Genomic DNA, 23,730 nt, shown 5'->3' with positions numbered 1-23,730 from the left:
GTACCCGCCTCAACACCGAACGGGGCAGGTCAACCCACAAGATATATACAAGACATTAGAAGTCAAAGATATTATCAAGGTACAAAGCCAAAACTTATGCTCAAGCATCACATGCTTGCACATATCACATATGCTCAAGCATCACATATGCTCACGCATCACATGTGCTCATGCATCACATATGCTCGCGCGTATCACATGCTCACGCATCATATATGCTTATGCATATCACATCGTGCGTGGCGCATCCGCGCGCGGCGCATATCACATGCTCGCGCATCATACATGCCCACCCATGCGCGTGGGGCATCCGCGCGTGACGCGTATTACATGCTTGTGCGTATCACATCTGCGCATGAAATATCTGCGCGTGAGAATAAAGAGAAGACCTCGCGCATCCTCAGGATGGGCGCATATCACACGTGCACATAATCAACCTCGTCCTTATCCAAATCAGGATTGGGGCAACCTTGATTGTGCACGTCAGACAACCTTCCAGAAGGCATCTTTTTAAGGAATAAGGATATGCTGATGTTGACAGCTGCTAAATGAAAGGTGGACAGCTCAGCATGACTCATGGGTTACCACGTGATCATAACCAATGAAAAAGCACCAGGTGTCTCCAGGGACACGTGGCGCAAATCGATTGGAGGAGGCCAACAAAACCCTAATTTGGTCTCAGCTCAATCAGTGGAAACCCTAGCACTATAAATACATCATAACGTACACAGTTACAAACACATTGATTCACATTGAAGCATATTCAATCACACAATCATACAGAGTAACATACAGTATTCAGCATTTTAAGCAATACTTCCCAAAATTCCCTTACTCTCACATTATCATCTTCTCCTACATATACTTATTCTCACGCCGGAGGGTTACCCCAAAGAGGACCCCTCTGTCCCTTTCTGAGGGGTAAGTAACGGCGCTGTTCATTTTGTAGGTGGAAGAACACAGATCCAGAAGAACCATCGGTGAAATAGTATAATCACACCCGAGGAAAGTAGATCTGCTACCAGTGAGTAGATCCACGTTTCTTCATTGGCGCCATCCACTGTTACATCGGCAATCAGATCTCATCAGATCTACATAAAAAAAATCAATCACCATGGTTTCTGGCGTTCGTAACGTTGATCAAGCTCTGGAGGATATTGAACGTGAGGGTGTTAACGACGGACAGCAGGTTCTGAGGGTTCCGCGTGATTCTACGCGTACCACCAGCAACCGTCCCTTCGTCACAACCCCTCACGGCCAGACTGAAACTCCTTCAGACGATCTCACGTTACAAAATATGGCCGGCGCGAAACTGAAAGGACCAATGGGTCCAGAAGAAGAAACAAATGATCCGAATGAATGGCTCATAAACGAGCAGCGGCGTCTGATGGAAAAGTACAATGAAATGGTCAAACAGAAGAAGCTAGCCGACCAAACACAAAGGCAAGCGTTTGATAAGCAGACTACAAAAAGGCCGCGCGCGCCGGAAGAAGGACATTCTGTTCACACTGCACACACTGAGTTCAGTGATGAAGAAGTGCATAGCATGAGGAAGACGCGGGATACTCATGCAGGAGGCTCACAGCTCCGCGCGCCTGTGAACATGGCGCCTGGAGCCAGAGCCGATCTGGATCTGCACATGCCGTACAGCCCACCAGTCAGAGGGCAAGTGGACGTAACCACACCCTACAGACCAGCCATCTTGGTGAAACACTCAAAGTTCACTGCGCGCATCGCGCAGGCTCCCATCCAGCACAAGACCAAGATGCCAAGTGGTTTGGGTAAATATGACGGCACGACAGATCCAGACGATTTCTTGCAAGGTTTTTACAACATGGGAAACCTAGAGAGCTGGACGATGCCAACATGGTGTCATATGTTTGCTCGCTGCCTAACGGGCGCGGCGCGGGTATGGTTCGAGAGCTTGCCGACTGGGCAAATTGATGGGTTCGAGGAACTATTAGAAAAGTTCCAAGCCCACTTCGTACAGCAGCGCAGGCACACGCGCGATCCTGATGACATCATGCACTGCGTACGCAGGAATGATGAAACGATTGAAGATTACATCACTCGGTTCAATCAGGAGTCTCTGGCAATCGGAGGTATAACCGAGCAACTCCTGCGCGTGGCCTTTATACAAGGCGCGCGCAGTGATCAATTACGACGAGCTCTCGTAAGCAAAGATGGCATGCCCACCACGTGGGCCAAGTTAATGGAGGCATCGCGAGTTTTCGCGAGAAATGAAAAACAGATTGCCCAAGATAGGGCAAGAGAAAGAGCGCATCAGGCTGAATCACCGCGCAGCAAAGAGAAGAGGGCCAAACAGAACTCTGTATGGTCCAGGTTGCAGCCAACAAGTTTTTCTTCCGCAGAAAAGCAAGCGCAACCAAGCTCACCCCAGCCCCAAAAAGATGTTCGTAATCGCGGGGAGGGTGACAAGAGGGAGGGCGGCAGAGATCCCAGCAGACCTCTGCCAAGAATATGGACTCCCCTCACTAAAACACCTTCACAGGTGTTAAGTACTGAGAATGTTCAATTCAAGCCCCCCAAGCAACTACACTACAAGGGACCGCAAAACAGTGGCAAATATTGTGAATTTCACAGGTCCCCGGGCCACAACACCGACGCATGCCATCATTTAAAGGATGCGATCGAGAAGGATGTAAAATCAGGCAGGCTGGCTCACTTGGTGAAAAACCAAAGAATAGAAGATGAGCAACCGGAAGGAGCCTCTGCCAGCAAGAAATACAAAAGAATCTGTGTGGCTGAGGGGGGACGACAAGGGCAGACGTCAAAAAAGAGAAGCGCGCAAATCCACGGAGATTGGCGCGAGCAACAAGTCATCTTCCCAAGAATCAGGGGAGGCCCTTCAATAAGCAGTCCTCTCGTCATCACCACACACATTGCTCATTACGAAGTGTCAAAGGTCCTGGTGGACACTGGAAGCGAATCTGACATTATGTATGAGCAATGTTTCAGAAAGTTAGACCCGGCAGACCAAGCGCGGCTCGAAATTGTTAACGCACCAATCTGTGGTGTTTCAAATGAAATCATCCATCCCCTAGGCCAGATTTAGTTTGAACTAACTATGGGGGATGATGAGCACAAGCGAGCCGAAGTTGTCAACTTCTTGGTCTTGCCCACCACGTCATGCCACAATATGATCCTGGGTAGGGGAACGATTGCCCAATTTAATGCTGTACCGTCGCCAGCGCACGGCGCATTGGGGTTCCCTACACCAACAGGCGTAACATTTGTTTACCGCGATCATTTGTGCGCAGTGACAAGTACGCCGCGGGAAGGGAGAATGAAACTTCCAATGGCGGACAATGCGCCAGAGAAGTGGATTTTAAACCCAAAATTCCCAGAGCAAACGGTCACAATTGGCGCTACCATTTCAGACGAAACGAGATTGAGAATGAAAAGGTTGCTCACAAAATACACGTCGGTTTTCGCGTGGCAACACTCCGATATGACGGGGGTCCCGCGAGACTTGGCGCAACATTCTCTTAACACGTTCAAGTCGGTGGAGCCAATTGCTCAGAAAAAGAGAATCATGGGGGATGAAAAGGCGAAGGCCATGAATGAGCAAGTGGAGGACCTGTTGCGCGCAAACATCATCCGCCCGATCCGATACCAGACGTGGGTAGCCAATCCTGTGATGGTAAAGAAAAGCAACGGGTCATGGAGGATGTGTATTGACTTCAAGGACCTCAACTAAGCATGTCCGAAAGACTGTTACCCCCTCCCAAACATCGACGCAAAGGTGGACTCCGTGGCGCCATTCAAGCTCAAATGTTTCCTGGATGCCTACAAAGGCTATCACCAGATTCAAATGGCACCACAGGACGAAGACAAGATTGCCTTCAGAACCGACAAGGGTGTTTTTTGTTACACAAAAATGCCCTTTGGTTTAAAGAATGCGGGCGCCACCTATCAGAGACTTATGGATTCGGTTTTCAGTGAACAAATCGGAAGAAATCTAGAAGTCTACGTTGATGATTTGGTGATCAAGAGCAGGGAGGAGAGACAAATGCTCAAAGACATCGAGGAAACTCTTCAGCGCCTAACGGAAGTTAACATGAAGCTCAACCCGAGCAAATGTACTTTCGGCGCGGAAGAGGGGAAATTTCTTGGTGTAATGGTCACTAAGGATGGTTTCAAGGTGAACCCTGAAAAGGTGGAAGCCATCCTTGACATGCCTTCACCATCCACCATGAAAGAGGTTCAGAAGCTGAATGGTAGATTGGTGTCAATCAACAGGTTCCTAGCGAACCACGCCAGCAAATCTACTCCATTCGTTAACACTTTGAGGAACTGCTTGAAGAAGAGCCAATTCAAGTGGACGCCTGAGGCTGAGCAAGCTTTCAGTGAGATAAAAGAATGTCTCATAAAGCTGCCCGCGCTAACAGCTCCACTTCCTGGCGAAACCCTTACATTGTACCTGTCAGCTGGAGACCGCGCCATCGGCGCAGTATTATTGGTGGATCGCAAGGGGATCCAAACGCCAATATACTATGTGAGTCGGGTGCTGACAGACCCTGAGACGCGCTATTCCATCATGGAAAAGTTAGTTTTGTCACTAACACACGCGTCGCGCAAGCTCCATAGATACTTCAATGGTCATCCTATTGAAGTTCTGACTGGTTACAACATCCAGCAAGTCTTGCGACGCCCCGCGCTCTCCGGAAGGCTGACAAAGTGGGCGCTGGAATTAGGTGAACACACGATCACCTATAAGCCCCGTCCAGCAATAAAGGGTCAAGTTTTAGCGGATTTCATCACGGAAATCCCAGAGGGAAAGATTGAAGAAGCTCAGCGCGAGGTAGACCCTCCGCGAGCAAATGATGAAGAAGATGTTTGGAGGCTATTCACTGATGGAGCCTCCAACAGCGAAGGGTCCGGCGCAGGCCTCAAACTGGTGGACCCTGATAATCATGAATATACTTATGCTATTAGATTGGACTTCAAGAGTACCAACAATGAGGCTGAGTATGAAGCCCTGCTGGCTGGTCTGCGCATTGCGCGCAAGTTTGGAGTTAAAAGGCTAGAGGTCCATGTTGATTCTTACTTGGTAGCTGCTCAAGTCAACGGCCTTTATGACGCCAAGGAGAACACAATGCCTCTATATCTAGAGCAGGCAAAAAAGCTCGTTGAACAGTTTGACTTCTTCAGAATCATACACATCTCGCGCAGCGAAAATAAGTCTGCTGACGCGTTGAGTAAGATGGCTTCAACTAATTTTGATCACTTTGGCAAAGATGTCAGGGTGGAAGTGATGAGCAACCCGTTAGTGCAAACGCAATCTGTCCTTGTAATTCATACAACCCCTTCATCCTGGATAACTCCAATAATGGAATTCCTGAAGGAGGGGAAGTTACCGGACGATCGCGCACGGGCGAGAAAGATAAGACACAAGGCGCAGAACTATGAACTACTTGATGGTACATTATATCGACGCTCTTACCTTGGACCGCTCATGAAATGCCTGGATGCTGAAGAAGCAAGCTATGTGATTAGGGAGATTCACGAAGGAATCTGCGGAATACACGCTGGCCCGCGCATGGTGGTTGCCAAGGCAATGAGCTCAGGCTACTATTGGCCAGGCATGTACTTGGATGCGCTAAAAGAAATCCAAAAATGCAAGGCATGTCAGAGCTACGCGCCAAACACCATGCGGCCAAATAACAACTTGATTCTGGTGACCTCTGCATGGCCTTTCCACAAATGGGCCATTGATATTGTGGGGCCCCTGCCGCAAGCGCAAGGGCGAGTGAAATTTTTGGTAGTGGCGATAGACTATTTCACAAAATGGGTTGAGGCCAAGCCACTAGCAAAAATCACAGCTGAGGCGATGAAGCAATTTATCTGGAGCCACATCATTTGCCGTTTTGGCCTTCCTATGGAAATTGTGAGCGACAATGGCAAACAATTCACTGACAGGAAGATATCCAGCTGGCTCAAAGAATTGCACATCAACCAAATCTTCACTTCGGTCTACCACCCTCAAGGGAATGGCCAAGTGGAGCGCGCGAATCAAAGTTTGTTAAATGGGCTGAAGAAAAGGTTGGAGGGAGAATCCCATTCTTGGGTCGAAGAGTTACCTAATGTCCTGTGGGCGCACAGGACATTAAGCAAAACTAGCAATGGCGAATCCCCGTTCAGCCTAACCTATGGGACAGAGGCTATGATCCCAGCAGAAATTGGATGCCCATCCCATAGGGTACTCATGATGAGCAAGACTGATAACGAGCGCGAAAGAAGATTGGACCTCAACTTGCTTGAAGGACGCAGAGAAGCGGCTATCATCAATGAAGCCAAATACAAGAAAAAGCTAGAAAAATATTATAATCAGCGCGTTAAAGAATGCCACTTCAAGAAAAATGATTTTGTCCTTCGAAACAATGAAGCTAGCCGCGCGATACCCCCAGGAAAAATGTCCCCCAATTGGGAGGGACCTTATCAAATTTCAGAAGATTTGGGGAAAGGCGCGTACACTTTAAAAGATTTGAATGGAAAAAAGATACCGCGCGCGTGGAACGCGGCACAGCTTAGAAAATGCTTCATCTAAAAGTTCAAATATGTAATCAAGGCTTTTAAGCCATCATGAATGATGATTCGCGCTATCTTTCAATATTTGTTCTATTACCTTTGCATACATGTTTCACACTTCCTTTATTAATTTGGAGCAATATGACAACACTATATTGACTTCAAAACAAAATAAAACGAAGTAAAACATACATGCGCGAGCCTTAGCTCAAACGCGTTAACGAGTCTTAACTCTAAAACGTCAGGGCCTTAGCCCAAACCTACGAGCCTTAGCTCAAACACGTTAATGAGTCTTAACTCTAAAAACGTCAGGGCCTTAGCCCAAAACAAAGAGCCTTAGCTCAAAACACTCACAAACATCCATCTTACATCCCGCGCAGCCTGATCATAAAAATCCTTAAACACAACTAAGGCAAAGTACATGCCATATCATAGTTGTTAAGGTCTCAGGTCGAGGTCGCGCGCGGAATCATAGTGGATATCTGAGTAACACATGCTGACATGTAATGGCTAAAACTCATACTTCCATGTAAAAACCGCGAGACAACGACGCGCAAAAAAGGAATTGAGAAAAGATATCGCGCATGTCAGCATAAACAAGATACTGCGAAACCACTTACAAAATAGGACTATGGTTAAGTGAATAATTTCCTTACAACCTTGTTCTTATTTTAACGTGCAAGCATATCTTATATCTATACAAGCAAACATGAAGAGATGAATGGAAATGCGCAAGATGTGAAAAAGAGAAAACAAGTTTCATTCCATACAATTGAAATTTACAAGTATGATGAGTTACAAATTACAAGTATAAAAAAAATATATATAAAATTTGATGAAGGGCTTCTCAAGTCTCCACGTCGACGTCAGCCGCTTCATCACCCTCATCATCTCCCTCAGCATCTGGCGCGGCCCGCTCCTCATCTCCGAACTGACCATAGTCAAGTTCTTCCTCCTCAATGGAGTCTTCTATCACGACGGTGTCAGGAGCAGATTCTTTCGCCGCGCCAGAGCCGCTGGCAGGGGCAACATCCCCCGCGCCACCATCATCGCCACCAGCCCTCTCGCATTCATCGAGCAACTTCTTTAGCGCGCCGAGGTCGGGCTGGTCAGCAAGCGCGGCTATCTGCAAATCATTAGAAAAGTATTGAGTACAAAACACTTGGAAAATTAATCAAGAAAAACTCATTAAGGTCGAGGTACCTGCATAAGGATGGGGATGGGAGTATTCATATACTTCTCCCCCACCGCGGCCATGTCCGCGCAGGCCGCGTCGCTCTTGTAAGGGTACTCGGATGGGTTCTTCTTCAACATGCCATATTCATACCCATCCGTAAACCCTTCAGCTCGACCCACCAAGCGCGCGGCAGCATTGCAGTCCATCACAAGGGCCTGAAACTCGGCGGAATATTTCATCGCCAAAGCGCAACGAGTCATGCCCTGTGACACCAGCCATTGGCGATCCTGCGCGAGGCCAGCAACAGACGTCTCGAGGGCAGGAACCTGGGAGTTTAATAACTCAACAGTTTTCTTGGTCTTTTTTAGCTCCTCTTTATCAGACGCTGCTGCCGCCAAAATTTTTTCTTTCTCCGCCTGCGCAGCATCAAGTGCTTCCTGGCTGGACGCTGCCGTCGCCAAGGCCTCATCTCTATCGGCCTGCGCGGCCGCCAACTCCTTCTTCAGGCGCGCAACCTCGCTCTCTAGTGATGATTTCTCAGTGATACTCTGGACGATAGCTTGGTCACGCGCCTCCGCCTGCTGTTCCAAGACACGCACTCTCCGCGCGTACTTGGCAACTTTGGCCTCCGCCACCTGCTGCTTCTCCCGCGCAGCTTGGAGCTCATGCCCGCGCTTAATAAAGGCGGTGTTGGCACTTGCTCGGTTTTCGCTGAGCTCCGCCTGGAGTTTCTCAGCTCGTGCGCGAGCATCAGAAAGGTTCCAGGCGGCCACCTTAGCCTCTCGCTGGGCTTCCACAAGAGCATCGCGTACTTTAATATAATCACGACGAAGCTCCTGGGAGGCAGCAAAGAAAGCCGACCCAGCGAAAATATGGTCATTCAGCAAGTCCGCGCGGGTGCGCTCCTCCTGATACCTCCTTTCAGTAGGAGGCACGGCATGAGCCCAGAAGTCCTCGCATACGCCCATGGATTGGAAGGAACTGTCTTCATTAATATTCCATCTCGGGCGGTAAACGTGGTCACCTCCCTGCAAAACACAAGAAATGTTCTAAGTCATAAAACATACTTATATGGAGGTACGCGCAGCGGAGCAACAAATTAAAACATACCTGCGGGGATGAAGCAGAAAAGTCAGCGCCAGCCCCACCTGAAGTCTGCACTGCGAAGTCTTGTGGCATCGCAGGGCTGGCGCGGTCTCCCAAGGAGTCCTCAGCTTGAGCCCCCTCATCCTCCTCATCTTCTTCAATAGGCCTCTTCTCCTGCGACCTGGAGGGCTCCAAACCAGTTTCGCGGGGAGGGCTGCGTGTAGGAGGAGGCGAGGGAGGTCTCGGCGTCGCCATTTCGGCGCGCAATACGGCTTCCTGCTCCTTTGTAATCCCAATAAGGGGAGACTCAGCACTAGCAGGAGCAGGAGCAGAACCAGCGGCGCCGGCAACGGCGCCAGGAGTGTCACCAGCAACTTGTACGCCAGCTACAACTCCTATGAACAAATCAACAAGGAAAATTGGTTTATGACTGGATCCAAAAAAAAAAATTCAGAAGACAAATGTGCAAAACATACCTTGGCGCAATTCTGTTCGCGCGGCGAACATCGCCATAAAGTTCATTCTACCCTTTTCAGAGGGTAGAACAGGGGACTTCGAAGCAGCCCCCGGCGCAGCCTCAGCACCTTGTGGCGCCTGCGGCTGATCTGCAACCGTCGCCGGTCCTGCAAACATTCAAAGGAGCAAAGGTTTAATAATAATTCAATCAGATGAAGATAAGCAAAGTATACCTGTCGCAGGCGCGGCACTGCTTCTCTCTTCAGCCGCGCGAACGGAGGAGGTGACGCCACCATACCTCAAGTGGACAGGAGGTCTGCCCACTTTCACAGGCAGGGAAGCTAAAGAAACCTTGGTGGTAAACACCTGGGTTTCCTTAGGTCCCTTCGTTTGAGCATGGGGATGAGCGACAGGGGTGTCATCTTTCTTCTGTTTCTTACTGCCCCCTGCGCCAGATTTCCCCTTAGCTTTGCGCTTTAGTAGGGGCGCCTCCTCTTCCTCCTCCTCCTCTTCCGCGAGCTCCAGCTCGTAGTTTTCGAGCGCATCTGCAAATACAAGCAACAGAACTGTTAATAAACTTTGGTATTCTAAAGGAATAAGCATAAGTGCGAAGGCTTACCAGGCGCGTCACTATCAAAGTCAAATTCCAGATCCACTGGGATGAACATGTCATCGAAGCGATCTGGGAAACCAACCTCCCCAGCGCCAAGCGCGACGGAGCCACCCTCCACTTGATCATCATAAGCGGCGTGGATATAATCCTTGGTGACTGCGCAAAAACAAGTCAAGTGATATCAGCAAAAGAATTATGTTCGCGCAGAAAAAGAAATAAAGCAATGAAATAAACTTACACAACCCGTCGACTTGGATAACGGGCTCAAGCGCGCTGTCGGCCCACAGCCTACTCATGCCGACCCCCACCAGCGCCTCCTCGCGAATTTTCTTGGCGGGAGATGGTTCGGCGGACAGTTTCTTAACCCAGGCGCCGGTTGGGTTCTTAATAACATCCGCATCCGCGGGCGCAGAATCGATCGCGCGCATCGTCATGCGGATGGGGATTACACCAGCCCTGATGTAGAAGAACCTCTCAGACCAGTCATGAAGGCTCTTGAATGATACGGTGCTGCACTTAACCTTCTGACTGCGAGGAATAAAGGAGATCCAAGAATCTTGGATCTTGGGCTTGTAAAAAAATTGAAAGCGCCGAGGGGTGGGCTCCTCGCGCTGTGATTTGCACATGAACTCGAAATGAGTCATGCGCACAAGTCCAAACGGATGGACTTGGGATATATGAATCCCGAAAAAACGTAACACCGCGCCTACAAACCTTGTCATCGGAAGACGAAGGTTGCAGTGGGTGAAAAAATGGGTGTACAGTGAAATATAGCCGGCAGGCGGGTCCGCCGCCGTTTGCCCGGCCCCAGGCAACATGCAGCCAAACAGGGCGGGAAAACCCTGTGACGAGATGAGGCTGTCGAGATCGGCCTGCCTCAATTTGCAGGGGATTTCATTCCACCTTTTCGGGGCCTTGGTCTTCCCTACTTCCTCCGATGTGGTCTCAACAACCCTCTTCCCCTTGCCCTTCTGCTTCAATGTCGACATCACCACAGATTTCACACGGCGTCTTCGGGAGGCAATAGAGGTGATGGAGGGGTTAGAGGAGTCTGAACTATCAGACATACAACTGCAGCAGCAGATAATCGAGGATTCGAAACGATGAATACACTCAAATCAGAATATTAAAGGCAGAAATTCGAAAATTTGCAACAATGAAGATGAAGACAGAAAATTTCTTAAGGGCCTGCTTTTATAGGCCCAGGAGAGAGAAATTTGGCAACTGATCGGATTTCACGCGCCCCCACTCGCAGCTGTAAGCCAACGTGGTCGCGGCACGTGTCCTTGACACTGTTTGAGGTGACATGAAAACGTAACGGACCTGCCACGGAGCAGAGACGCGCCCCCACTCGCAGGTGCAAACCAATGCAAGCGCGACACTTGTTCAAGACAGCTGTGCGAGGGGACATGAAAGGCAACTGTAGCACCTCGAGCACACGAAACGTCTGACACGTTTACGGCGCACGTCACCACCAACTAACCACGTGTTTGGACCCTTCGTTTCAACCAAATGGATAGAACTTCGCGCAACGATGGAAACAACCAAGAAAACGACAAAACCCCATTAAAAGACCAAATCAGTAAATCTAATATCTATCTTACCGCGCTCGCGCGAGATAAGACACACATTAGACTGGGGGGGCTTGAAGAGGTATGTACCCGCCTCAACACCGAACGGGGCAGGTCAACCCACAAGATATATACAAGACATTAGAAGTCAAAGATATTATCAAGGTACAAAGCCAAAACTTATGCTCAAGCATCACATGCTTGCACATATCACATATGCTCAAGCATCACATATGCTCACGCATCACATGTGCTCATGCATCACATATGCTCGCGCGTATCACATGCTCACGCATCATATATGCTTATGCATATCACATCGTGCGTGGCGCATCCGCGCGCGGCGCATATCACATGCTCGCGCATCATACATGCCCACCCATGCGCTTGGGGCATCCGCGCGTGACGCGTATTACATGCTTGTGCGTATCACATCTGCGCATGAAATATCTGCGCGTGAGAATAAAGAGAAGACCTCGCGCATCCTCAGGATGGGCGCATATCACACGTGCACATAATCAACCTCGTCCTTATCCAAATCAGGATTGGGGCAACCTTGATTGTGCACGTCAGACAACCTTCCAGAAGGCATCTTTTTAAGGAATAAGGATATGCTGATGTTGACAGCTGCTAAATGAAAGGTGGACAGCTCAGCATGACTCATGGGTTACCACGTGATCATAACCAATGAAAAAGCACCAGGTGTCTCCAGAGACGCGTAGCGCAAATCGATTGGAGGAGGCCAACAAAACCCTAATTTGGTCTCAGCTCAATCAGTGGAAACCCTAGCACTATAAATACATCATAACGTACACAGTTACAGACACATTGATTCACATTGAAGCATATTCAATCACACAATCATACAGAGTAACATACAGTATTCAGCATTTTAAGCAATACTTCCCAAAATTCCCTTACTCTCACATTATCATCTTCTCCTACATATACTTATTCTCACGCCGGAGGGTTACCCCAAAGAGGACCCCTCTGTCCCTTTCTGAGGGGTAAGTAACGGCGCTGTTCATTTTGTAGGTGGAAGAACACAGATCCAGAAGAACCATCGGTGAAATAGTATAATCACACCCGAGGAAAGTAGATCTGCTACCAGTGAGTAGATCCACGTTTCTTCAGGTTTCAATACGGGGACGCTAAATATAAGTGGAAAATATTTGGGTTGAATAGCTTGTTTGGGTTTTTTTTGTTCGTTTTCAAAGAACAAGTTGTTTGGGTTATTTAAATTCATGATTGTAACGATGTAAAGAAATTTGGATGAAGATTCTGAGAAAGATGGAAAATTATGGTAGAATGTTTGCATAAAAGTTTGATTTAGTTATGGAGTTAATTTTGTAATTAAATTTGCTTCTTTTTTTTTAAGTTTACAACGGCTATCACCCACCTCAATGGTAATATATTAAAATTTTTACTCATCAAGCATCGATTTTCATCCAACTAGAGAGCCCAAAACGCTAGAATGTGAAATATTCAATCCAGCTGTTTATTTATGTCTCACTCGTAGAAATAAGTTATTCAAAACGTTAAAAAAATAAAAAATAAAAAAAGAACCGTAAGAATCACATTTTAAAGTAAATTTTTTTTTTGTTAATTTACACAGTTAAATAGTCACTTCATATGTTACATTAAAACAATATATACAAATATTTATTTAAAATTATCATGTTTTGAAATCTTATTAATTATCCTTTTTAACAATATTCATAGTACCAACTACCAATAAAATCGAAAGAAAACACAATCCCATATATATAACACTAAAAAAAACATATATAACATTTAACTCCCCCGACCCCTACACATACAGACACAAATCCTTTACATTGGTATAACATCTTGACACATAAATTACTGAACAAAGTGTGTATGGTGAAAAATAGAAATTGTCTAGATACCACCCAAACATTCCGGTGGGGTAACCGGGTACCTTTGTTTATCGGTGCAGTAATCATAGACCATATGATTCATTCGGACCCATCGGTACCTGCGAGCTGCAGCCGAATCAAGTTGTTGGTACCCGGTTCCCTCCCACCAAATGGTTGGGTTGGATGCACAAGCACTTGGCCCTGGTGAAGGACACCCTTCAATATCAAAGTCTTTATAATATACATAAAACGGTGCTTTACTCCTGAAGAAACACTAAGTGACCCCGGCAGATTACGGATAATCTTAGGGTCAAGTAGATGTTTCCCACGAGGGTTAGGTCCGGCAAAGATGGTTATTCTTCTGATGACCTACAAAACAGACACCGTGAGCTCGTCACTGAGAAGGGGGGGTACCTCCTTGTGACCACCCTCCGGCGTGAGAATCAGACTAGATTGCTCTGAATATAAATGTATATTAAGAGAAATAGCTAGAGCAGATAAGATATGTGATGGTATTAGATAGTATATGATAAGATGATGATACTGTTCCAAGGTGTTGGAGTATTTATAGCCGAAGGTAGGTTTCCAAGCAGGTACAGCCAGCTGTATAATATTCCTTTTCTACCAACTGTGGGCTACGCACGTGCCATGCTGGTGGTTGGTGGGTAGGCAGCGGCTGATAGTGACATGGGCGGCTGTGTACTATTCCTTTTCCACCAACTGCAGGCTATGTACGTGCCACGATGAGGGTTGGTGAGTAGGCAGCGGCTGATAGTGACATTAAGTACTAGAGCGTGCTGCTCGTCGTACTGTTGTCAGTGAGCTGTCACCCTGTGATTGGTTCATGGGCTGCTTTGGTCAGATCTTGTGTATTTTATCCATACCTTGGCAGGTATAGTACAAAAGATCCTCCAGAAGCGTACGGACTGGCTCATTTGGGCGGGAGTATTCCCGCCTTGCTCATTCCTTCTTCAGGTGACATTACTGAATTATTGAGAGTTAGTGCCTTGTGCGTGTAGCCTTGCTATTAGTGCGGGTAGCCTTCCCTGATGGCTTGTATCCGCAGCTGCGGGAACAGACGGGGTACTTCACCATTGGGAGGCTTTTCCTGCGGGAACAGCTTGCGTACTGCGCGTAAGGTCTTCATCTTTCTGAGCATGGTGGGTCCTGCGGAACCAGTTGGTCTTTGCGCAGACGTCCCTCTTCAAGGTGAGTCTTGCGGGTCCAACTGGGCTCTGCTGGGACCTACCTCTTCAAGTCCCCCAGTCCAATGTTCTTCTCATGAATTGTTAATAAGTGAGGTGAACTTTTGGACTTAAGCAAAGGGTTTTGAAAAGGGTTTTTTAGTTTTAAGGTTTTCCGTGGGGATTCTTCCCGCGGTTTTCCTAATGTCACGTGCAGAAATTCCCGACTTTTCTGCTTGATCTTTGGGTATGATGCGGGTAGGTGTGTAATCTCCTCGCAAGTCAAGAGCGTTGAGTTTCACTTGTGTAGATTCTCCACGAGGTTTTGGTAGTTTTAGACATAGTGATCAATTATGTTAAACAACCAATTCCATCTTGTAGCTTCAAACAATCTAGTTCTCAACGTTCCCGCTATGCGGGGATGTTATTTCCCTTTCCACAAGCATGGCTCAGAAGATCCTTCTTGGTTTTAATTCCCTGCAAGTGCTAAGTATGTGAAGGGTTTCGCCTTGACACTGTATCCGCACTCGTCTTATAGTTACTTGATTTCCAAGGTATTCTTGGCTTCAATTCCCTGCAGGTGCTAAGTATGTGAAGGGTTTCGCCTTGACACTGTACCCGCACTTGTCTTACGGTTTCTTGGTTACCAAGGTAAGGGGGTATATTCCCTCTTATTTTTGAATCTTTGTATCTTTTTGAATCTTTTTAACTTGCTTTATAAACGTTATATGACTTGCTCATGCATATTATAGTTTAATTTGGCACTTGTTTTGCCTCATAAACAATATATGATTCGCTCGTGCATACTTTAGTTTAACTTAGCAATTTTCCAAGTGTTTTGGATAAGTTAACCTTTCGACGCGTGGTTGTCAATAGGTTAGTGTTTAGTTTCCTCTATCATGATTGTGCGGGTAGGACCGTCACTTTCATTTAGTGGGACGACCAATCTTCACCTATAACTGACCTGCGTGAAGGTTTTCCTCATCTTTTCCTTAGAAATTTTTGCCGTTTTGTGTTTACGCGGGTTTTGCCGCCTTCCACACGCAACGACTTACTTCCCCACTTATTTATGCGGTGAATACCGGCATATCAGTGTTTTGAATAAGTTAACCTTTCGACGCGCGTTTGTCAATAGGTTAATGTTCAGTTTCTTCTATCATGGTTGTGCGGGTAGGACCGTCACTTTCATTTAGTGGGATGACCAAACTTCACCTATAACTGACCTGCGTGAAGGTTTTCCTCATCTTTTCCTTAGAAATTTTTACCGTTTTTTGTGTTTATGCGGGTTTTGCCGCCTTCCACACGCAACGACTTACTTCCCCACTTATTTATGCGGTGAATACCGGCATATCAGTGTTTTGAATAAGTATAAAGGTAAGGCTATCAACACAATTTGATAAAGGAGAATCATTTCCATTAGAAGTGGCTCTAGGCCTTTTCTTTATAAGTTTGGAATTGATCTACATGTAACATTTGCGTAATTGAGCTCCATTCCATGTTCTTGGGATGGGGGTGCCATCGAGCCTTTCGAGCCGGTATGCGCCCTTTCCCAAAACTTCTTTGATAATGTATGGCCCTTCCCAGACCGGGACCAGCTTCCCTGGGCGTTCTTGGTTCGAAGCCTCGTTGTTACGCAGTATGTAGTCTCCTACATTGAAGTTGCAGAGTTTTACCCGCGTGTTGTAGTACTTTTGCATTTGTCGCTTGTAGTTCTCTTCACGCGCTGCGGCTAAGTCTCTGCGTTCCTCGGTTAGCATAAGGTCTAACCGTCTTTCCGCATCATTGTCTTCTGGCTGAATCAAGACCCTTGGTGAGGGTAAACCAATTTCGACCGGGACCATGGCTTCAGTGCCATAAGTGAGGCTGAACGGGGTTTCTCCCGTATTGGCCTTTTTCAGCGTTCTGTTTGCCCAAAGGACGTGTGGAACTTCGTCCACCCAGCCGGATCTATGTTCCAAGAGTCTTTTCTTTATGCCGTCGACGATGCTCTTATTTGCTCTTTCCACCTCACCATTACCCTGCGGGTGCGCCACTGAGGTGAAGGTGTGGGTGATTTGAAGTTCTTCCAGCCACTTTTGTAGCTTCTTGTCAGCAAAGTTGGTGCCGTTATCGCTCACCAAATTCTGGGGATGTCCAAAACGACAAATAATAAATTCCCAAATAAATTTTTTGATATGTTTTGCGGTTGTTTGGGCTAAGGGTTTTGCTTCTATCCACTTGGTGAAGTAGTCGATGGCGACCACTAGAAACTGAACGTTCCCTGCTGCTGTGGGAAATGGGCCTGTCACATCGATGGCCCACATCAGAAATGGCCATGAAGAGGTGACTGGAACAAGTTCATTCTTCGGGCGATGCGTGTTGGGTGCGTAGAGTTGGCAAGACCTACACTTTCTGATGTATGCCAGCGCATCTGTATGCATCCCCGGCCAAAAGTATCCCGCGTTATTTAGCTTAGCTACAACAGCGCGTGGACCTGCGTGTACTCCACAGATGCCCTCGTGCACTTCCCTTAGGAGGTAGCCAGCATCTTGGTTGTCCACGCATCTTAGGAGTGGGCCAAGAAAATTACGCCTGTAAAGGATGTCATCGATGAGTTGATAGTTCAGTGCTTTACAGCGTATTTTTCTTGCCTGTGTTTTTTACTCTGGTAGTATACCCTCCGCAAGTTAATTTATTATTGGTGTCATCCACGTTTCTGTGCCGGTTTGGATGATACAGATTTCCTTGTGCGGGACTGATGGTGCTCCAAGGAGTTCAATGCGGATGTCCTTTCCCAAGTGGGTGAAGGCTAATGATGCAAGCTTGCTTAACGCATCCGCAGATTTGTTTTCGCTACGCTTGACGTGTATGACCTTACAATCGTTAAAGTCACGCATAAGGGTTTTTGCTTGTGCGAGGTACAGGGCCATTGTGTCGTTCACGGCCGTGTACGTCCCGTTTATTTGGTTGGCTACTAACATGGAATCCACGTGGGCTTCCAAGTTTTTCACTCCCATCTTACGCGCAATTCTCAGCCCGGCCAAGAATGCTTCATACTCCGCTTCGTTATTTGTACTTGGAAAATCCAGTCGAATAGCGTAAGTGTATTCTTGGCCTGCTGGGTTGGTTAGTTTCAACCCTGCGCCTGAGCCCTCGTTGCTGGCTGCTCCATCAGTGTAGAGTCGCCAGACATCATCGATGTCCTGTGCTGGAGAGGGTTGAGCCTCCTCCTGGCACTCTTTCTCCCGCGAAGCGGGGACTTCTGCAATAAAGTCGGCCAAGACCTGGCCTTTTATGGCTGGCCTCGGCTTGTACTTTATCGCGTATTCTCCCAATTCTATTGCCCATTTGGCTAGGCGTCCTGACAATTCGGGTTTGCCTAGAACGTTTGCGAGTTTGAAGTTGGTGAGAATGGTGATTGGGTGACCTTGGAAATATCGTCTTAGCCTGCGTGAAGCCTGTACAAGTGCTAAGACTAATTTTTCCAGGGTAGAGTACCGGGTTTCTACGTCTGTTAGGACACGGCTAACATAGTAGATTGGCATCTGGATGCCTTTTCGCTCTATTAGCAGGACGGCTCCGGTTGCTCTATCTGTGGCGGAAAGGTATAGGATTAATTCCTCCCCCGCTTCTGGTGCTGTGAGCGTTGGGAGTTCGATCAAGCGTGACCGAATTTCCTGAAAAGCTGCTTCCGCTTCTGGTTTCCAGCGGAAGTGCGTTTTCTTTAAACAGTTTCTCAATGTTGACACGAATGGGAACGACCTATCCGCATGGTTTGCCAAAAAGCGGTTAAGTGTGACTAGGCATCAATTCAGTGTCTGAGCTTGCTTGATGGTAGTAGGTGATTCCATTTTGATAATGGCTTCGACCTTTTCAGGGTTCGCTCTGAAGCCATCTTTAGTAACAATGACTCCTAAGAACTTCCCTTCTTCCATCCCAAAGGAACACTTGCTCGGGTTGAGCTTCATGTTTATCTTTCTGAGCGTGTTGAAAGTTTCTTCGATGTCTTTCAACATCGATTCTGGGTCAGGGCTTTTGATGACCAAGTCATCCATGTAGACTTCCAAGTTCCTCCCAATTTGGGCATGAAACTCTTTGTCCATCAGGCATTGGTATGTGGACCCGGCATTCTTAATTTCGAATGGCATCATTTGATAACAAAATGTGCCATCGGGCGTCCGAAATGCGGTTTTGTCCTGATCGTCAACGACCATGTGGATTTGATGGTACCCATTATACGCATCAAGGAAGCATTTAAGGCGAAACGGTGCTAACGAATCTACCTTAAGATCAATTTCGGGTAACAGGTAACAATCTTTGGGGCATGCTTTGTTTAAGTCTTTGAAATCTATGCACATGCGCCATTGTTTTTTAGACTTCGGTACCATGACGGGATTTGCAACCCATGTTTGATATCTGCTAACGCGTACTATGCCCGCGTCAAGAAGTTCCTTGACTTGGGTTCTACATGCGTTAGCTTGTTCCGCCCCCATTACTCTGCGCTTTTGTATGACTGGCGTAAAAGCCGGGTCACACTTGAGCTTATGCTCTGCCTTACTTCGAGGTACACCAGTCATGTTAGCTGGTGTCCACGCGAAGATGTCAGCGTTTTTCTGTAGTAAGCGTTTGAGTAAGATGCGCGTAGGATCAGTGACTGTTGGGCCAATGGTAACACCAGTCATGTTAGCTGGTGTCCACGCGAAGAGAATGTCGTATGTGTGGTGTGGCTTCCTCATTACGACAAAGTCCACGTCTTCTGTGCGGGAGTGTTTCCCGTCTGTGAGAATGACGGGGAAAGATAGGATACCCAGGGGGGTGTTTGTGCTGCCGTCGAACCCTTCCATCGAGGCGTAGACCGTTTCCAGGCGTTCCTTGTCTTCGTCGTCTAGCTTGTCGAAGAACTGCCTATACATAACCGTTGACGAGGCGCCGTTTTCAGCAAGAGTGCGGGACGTGATGTAGTGCCCCAGCTGGCTTTTGATGACGATAGGGCCTTCTTTGCTGGGTCTTCCTGGCACTCGCGGGAAGCGCACCTCAGCTTCCTTCCACGCGCATGGTTCTGTTGTTCGTCTTTTTCTTCCTCTGACGTTACTATGAACCATGTGGATGCTGATGTCAACGGGCTTTCGTCCGTTGCTTTTGTATCGGTTATCATTCTTCCCTCCATTCTTGATTGATGCCACAAGGTGTGTAAGTTTTCCATCCTTGACGAATGTTTCAACAATATCCCTCAAGGATATACACTCCTCAGTGGTGTGACCCTTTGTCCCGTGGAAGTCACAGGATTTGTTCTGATCCGCGTTATGTCGCTGCCGGACCATTGGAGCTTTTGGCCATGGGAGTTTTTCGGTGGCAAATATCTCCGTGACGCTTTTGGTGAGTGGCGTCCACCGGGGGTTTCGGCTTGATGGGTGCGTGTTATCCCTTCCGCCTACTAGAGGGCGAGAGCTGGATGAGGTGTCAAAGTTTACCCTTGACTGCCAAATACCTAGCTTCCTCTTTTTGTTTTACCGGGCGATCCGGACGTTGTTTTCTCTAGTCCTCTGCGTGTAGAGGTTTGTACTCTGGGGAAGATCCCTACCCAGTTGCTTCTCCGTTTCGGCAAAGCGCTTGGCCGCCGTCATGATGGCATCCCATGTGGATGGCATGCCATCTTTACCTGTCAACGTGCGGATAAGCTCTGGGTATTCGGCGCCCTGGATGAAAGCGGCGCGAACAAGATCTTCGCTTATGGTGCCCAGACTCAGCTTTTTCGAGTTGAAGCGAGTGATGAAGTCTAGTAAAGATTCATCCTCTTCTCTAACGCAGTTGAGGATCGTCCACTGCTCTTCAGTATATTTCCTCTGTTGGCTGAAGTGTTGGAAGTCCGCCCAATCATAGATGTGGTGGACCGGTAAACGATCAAACCACGCCCTGGCTGCTCCAACCAGCGTCATCTGGAACATATAACACCACGTGGGTTCCGTCCAGCTGCTGACGGTTGCCCCCGCTATGAATCTGTTCAAGTGATCATCTAGGTCGGATATACCATCATAAGTGCCGATGTTGGACATCTGTTTGGCACTCTTCGGGGCGATTGCTTCCGCAATGTCCCTTGCAAACTTGGACGTTCCCGCATTTGCAACAGTTGGTCTAAAGGTTTTGGAGAAGTCACGTGGGTTTCCCCCCGCGTTCCTTGGTTTGAAGGTTTCTCCAAAATCCCTTCTTGGTTGGAAGTCCGTTTCCTTGCGCTTCCCTTTCGCCCTATGACGAGGGTTTGCGTCACTGTCGGACTCCTCCCAATCATTATCCAAGTACTCGCACTCATTGCTCATGTTGAGCTGTTGTCGAGTGTTTCCGAACTCGTCAGCCTGTTGGAGTGAACGTAAGCGTTCATCCAACTCAGCTTGGAATTCCTTCTGACGTGCTTCCGCCCACGCTTTAACTTGATCAAGTGTTTGGCAGGGGAGCCTCGTCTGTTGTCTCTCCAACTGGGTATCGGTGAATCCCAGTGAAGGATTGTTTACTGCACTTGCCCCGGCTTGGGTAACCGGGGTAGTGTTCGTAAAAATTGTGTACTCGCCGGTGTTCCCCCCAGTAGCTGGGGTTGTGGTTACCGGGGTTTCTTGGTCACTCGCTGGCCTTGGCACCAGAGTAACCTTAACCATCTTTCCAGAGGTTTTGAAAAAACTGAGAAAATTAGTTCTAGCTTTTATGCACGGATGGCGCCAATGAAGAAACACTAAGTGACCCCGGCAGATTACGGATAATCTTAGGGTCAAGTAGATGTTTCCCACGAGGGTTAGGTCCGGCAAAGATGGTTATTCTTCTGATAACCTGCAAAACAGACACCGTGAGCTCGTCACTGAGAGGGGGGGGGGTACCTCCTTGTGACCACCCTCCGGCGTGAGAATCAGACTAGATTGCTCTGAATATAAATGTATATTAAGAGAAATAGCTAGAGCAGATAAGATATGTGATGGTATCAGATAGTATATGATAAGATGATGATACCGTTCCAAGGTGTTGGAGTATTTATAGCCGAAGGTAGGTTTCCAAGCTGGTACAGCCAGCTGTATAATATTCTTTTTCTACCAACTGTGGGCTACGCACGTGCCATGCTGGTGGTTGGTGGGTAGGCAGCGGCTGATAGTGACATGGCCGGCTGTGTACTATTCCTTTTCCACCAACTGCGGGCTATGTACGTGCCACGATGAGGGTTGGTGAGTAGACAGCGGCTGATAGTGACATTAAGTACTATAGCGTGCTGCTCGTCGTACTGTTGTCAGTGAGCTGTCACCCTGTGATTGGTTCATGGGCTGCTTTGGTCAGATCTTGTCTATTTTGTCCATACCTTGGCAGGTATAGTACAAAAGATCCTCCAGAAGCGTACGGACTGGCTCATTTGGGCGGGAGTATTCCCGCCTTGCTCATTCCTTCTTCAGGTGACATTACTGAATTATTGAGAATTAGTGCCTTGTGCGTGTAGCCTTGCTATTAGTGCGGGTAGCCTTCCCTGATGGCTTGTATCCGCAGCTGCGGGAACAGGCGGGGTACTTCACCATTGGGAGGCTTTTCCCGCGGGAACAACTTGCGTACTGCGCGTAAGGTCTTCATCTCTCTGAGCATGGTGGGTCCTGCGGAACCAGTTGGTCTTTGCGTAGACGTCCCTCTTCAAGATGAGTCTTGCGGGTCCAACTGGGCTCTGCTAGGACCTACCTCTTCAATTTTTTCGAGCCCACCTCTTGTGGCCCAGTCATCTGCTTCCCATAATGTCGAGTAAATTCCCATTGGTTGTAGTTTTGGAAATGGGACTCCTTTAGCTTCATTGTTTTTGTACACTCTTATAGGCACCTCATCCACTGAAAACCTACACAAATAATATTTGTTATGTTAGGATGCTATAGCTTGAGCTACTTTTTTTTTAGGTTTGATTACGTTTGTCTCGCATTTGTTTTTTTTATCTGATGACAACTCCTTTGGCTATTAGTCTCGTGTGATTTTTTGTCTTAAGAAATCGTATACAAAAAGCGTGTCATCACATTCCCATGTGTTAATATTATCTATCCTAAGCAAAAGTAATAACTTTATTTATAAAATAGGTCATGAGTTTATAATCCGCTTTAGACAATTCAAAAGCTTGAGTCGGTAGTGAGTGCTATTCAAATTAACTAGCTAGTATATATGTGGTTTGAATATCAGAATATGTAGTTGAGTTGTACTTACACAACGTGGTGGTGGTTCCATAGGATGGAGTAAACATGGAAGTCAGCAGCAGGGTCGAACCAAAGGTTAACCCTTTGTTCTCTATCACCTTTTCCATGAGCATACACGTTGGTTTGGACTGAGTAAGGTTGTCCGGTCCGGTTCCCCAAGAACTCGAAATCTAGCTCATCACGTACTTGATCGGTATCTGAATTCATCTATCCACAAGAACCATGAAAGAACAATAATTGAGCTCCAAGCATGTTAAAAAAAAACTCAAAAGCATGATTATAATGTAACAAATAAAAAGTCATACATAAAAGGCAGTGACGGTGCCAGCAGAGTCCCCTGGAATGAGCTTGATCTTCATGCTCACACGTCCAAACAAATACTTGCTTTTTGAAGCGAACCCACATCCTATGACATAAAAAAGAAAATATTTACATTAAGTTTTATAGCTAGTGCGTACATAATGATCACATGTACTAGTGCATGGTTCGTCTTGGTGTATCAGAACCATGCACCAGCACACATGACATCTGACCATACACACAGAAAAAAGTAGGTGACATACCCTAGTTTTGGTCAAGGAGTAACTGGATACCCTTCCCGCCATCGAGTTGTTTAATATGAGAATCAGACCATGTTATGTGAAAGTCTTGAAGGAATGTTGCCGGTTTTGCATTATTTATGGGCAACAATGTTACGAACCCGATAAGGAAAAGAAAGACAACAACGTTGTTATGAAACATGGTGAAAGAATATGTCATTTTGAATATACAAGGATGAGAAATCATGGGAAGGGTTTATATAGGAAAAGTTTAAATGGGGTGCTGAGGGACTATAGTTGTATATTTTAAAAGTACGAGGGGTTATAAACTGTGATCGCTTTCTACACAGCTAATGAGGAGTCATCAACTGGTCCCATCCGCTCTCCAACCAAACATATCGTCTTATTCATTTTGTTGTGTTACTGGCTAGTGGTTTATTAGATTGACCATAATATCTGATAGTTGACTACTTTAGCAAAGCTAGCTAGCTAGCTTTA

General features: G+C 47.1%; 1 pseudogene across 1 annotated transcript; it reads right to left on the bottom strand.

Moving 5' to 3' along the window:
* Window positions 1-13,175: 13,175 nt before the first annotated feature.
* Window positions 13,176-23,493, bottom strand: LOC143624023 (putative xyloglucan endotransglucosylase/hydrolase protein 6; annotated as a pseudogene). The gene is made up of 6 exons (XR_013152018.1): window positions 23,257-23,493; window positions 22,999-23,099; window positions 22,704-22,900; window positions 22,193-22,347; window positions 15,463-15,466; window positions 13,176-13,598 (listed from the first exon to the last, which is right to left on the bottom strand). The product of XR_013152018.1 is annotated as a putative xyloglucan endotransglucosylase/hydrolase protein 6 (transcript).
* Window positions 23,494-23,730: the final 237 nt, after the last annotated feature.

The sequence above is a fragment of the Bidens hawaiensis genome, unplaced genomic scaffold (genome assembly GCF_021521415.1).
Source record: "Bidens hawaiensis isolate Kalapana, Puna unplaced genomic scaffold, B.hawaiensis_p1.1 tig00003653_1, whole genome shotgun sequence".
Lineage (NCBI taxonomy): Eukaryota > Viridiplantae > Streptophyta > Magnoliopsida > Asterales > Asteraceae > Bidens > Bidens hawaiensis.
The sequence above is the reverse complement of the archived record's forward strand: the minus strand, read 5'-3'. Positions and strand labels throughout refer to the sequence as shown.